The sequence below is a fragment of the Rhinopithecus roxellana genome, chromosome 14, assembly GCF_007565055.1.
Source record: "Rhinopithecus roxellana isolate Shanxi Qingling chromosome 14, ASM756505v1, whole genome shotgun sequence".
Classification (NCBI taxonomy): domain Eukaryota; kingdom Metazoa; phylum Chordata; class Mammalia; order Primates; family Cercopithecidae; genus Rhinopithecus; species Rhinopithecus roxellana.
In genome coordinates, this window is record NC_044562.1 from 133,326,255 (window position 1) to 133,328,175 (window position 1,921).

At 36.1% G+C, this 1,921-nt stretch overlaps 1 pseudogene; it reads left to right on the forward strand.

The window, feature by feature from the left end:
* The first annotated feature begins 787 nt into the window (after positions 1–787).
* On the forward strand, positions 788–1,582 carry LOC104661505 (annotated as a pseudogene).
* The last annotated feature ends 339 nt before the right edge of the window (positions 1,583–1,921 follow it).

A 1,921-nucleotide genomic window follows, 5' to 3' on the forward strand; every position in this document is an offset into this window, starting at 1 on the left:
TCTGTAGCAAGAAAAAAAATGACACATTAACAATATCAGGAGATATCACTACAAATCCTGAAGGCATTCAGAGGATAATAAGAGAGTACTATGAACAACTCTACCCGCATAAATTTTACAAGAAGATGAAGTGACTCGCATTCTTGAAAAATACAAACTATCATGACTCATCCAGGGTGAAATAGGTAATTTCAGTAGGCCTATGGCTGTTAAGAAAATGGAATTCATAATTTTAAAACTCCCATAAAAAACTCTTGGCCTATATGTTTTCACTAGAGAATTCTACCAAATATTTAAAGAAAAATTAGTACCAATTTTACATCATCTCTTTGAGAAGACAGAATAGGGACCGCTTTCCAATTTATTTTATGGGGCTGATATTACTTTGATACCAAAACCAAAGACAATACAAAAAAAGTATAGACTCTTGCGAATGTGGGTACAAAAATCCTTAACAAAGTATTAGAAAATAGAATTTAGAAAAACATACAAAGAATTATACCAACATGGTCAAATGACCTTTGTTCCAGCAATGCAAGATTGGTTCAATATTCAAAAAGCAATCAATGTAATCCACCATTTTACAAGCTAAATAAGAAAAATACCTTAACAAGAGATACAGAAAATCATTTGAGAAAATTCAACACCCATTTATGACAAAACTTATAGAAAAGTAGAAATAGAGGAAATTTCCTCAACTTAATAAAAAACATTTATTTTTAAGTCCCTAGAGTTGAAATTATGCTTAGTTGTGAAAGACTTGCCTTTTGGCTCTCTGACCAGCACCATGGCAGTTGGCAAAAACAAGCGCCTTATGAAAGGGGGCAAAAAGGGAGCCAAGAAGAAAGTGGTTGATCCATTTTTTAAGAAATATTGGTATGATGTGAAAGCACCTGCTACGTTCAGTATAAGAAATATTGGAAAGACACTCATCACCAGGACCCAAGGAACCAAAATTGCATCTGATGGTCTCAAGGGTCATGTGTTTTAAGTGAGTCTTGCTGATGTGCAGAATGATTAAGTTGCATTTAGAAAATTCAAGCTGATTACTGAAGATGTTCAGGGTAAAAACTGCCTGACTAACTTCCATGCCACGGATCTTACCCGTGACAAGATGTGTTCCATGGTCAAAAAATGGCAGACAATGATTGAAGCTCATGTTGATGTCAAGACTACCGATGGTTACTTGCTTCATCTGTTCTGTGTTGGTTTTACTGAAAAATGCAACAATCAGTTACATAAGACCTCTTATGCTCAGCACCAGCTGGTCCACCAAATCCGGAAGATGATGATGGAAGTCATGACCCGAGAGGTGCAGACAAATGACTTGAAAGAAGTGGTCAATAAATGGATTCCAGATAGCATTGGGAAAGACACAGAAAAGGCTTGCCAATCTGTTTATCCTCTCCGTGAAGTCTTCGTTAGGAAAGTAAAAATGCTGAAGAAGCCCAAGTTTGAACTGGGAAAGCTCATGGAGCTTCATGGTGAAGGCAGTAGTTCTGGAAAAGCCACTGGGGATGAGACAGGTGCTAAAGTTGAACGAGCCGATGGATATGAACCACCAGCCCAAGAATCTGTTTAAAGTTCAGACTTCAAATAGTGGCAAAATAAAAAGTGCTATTTGTGAAAAAAAAAAAAAAAAAAGACTTAATGCCTGCTTTCTAAAACTGGGGCTATAATAAGGATGTCAACTCTTGCCACTTTTATTCCAGGTAGTGCTGAAAGTTCTAGTTATTGCAATGAGACAAGAAAAGGAAAAGACATACAAATTAGAAAGGAACAAATAAAACTATTCCTGTTTGCAGATGACATAATTGTCTATGCAGAAAATTTCAAGAAATACACAAACAAAATAGATCAAAACTGTTTTGTTCGTAACTAATAAGTGAGTTCAGCGAGGTCACTGAGTACAGATCAACAC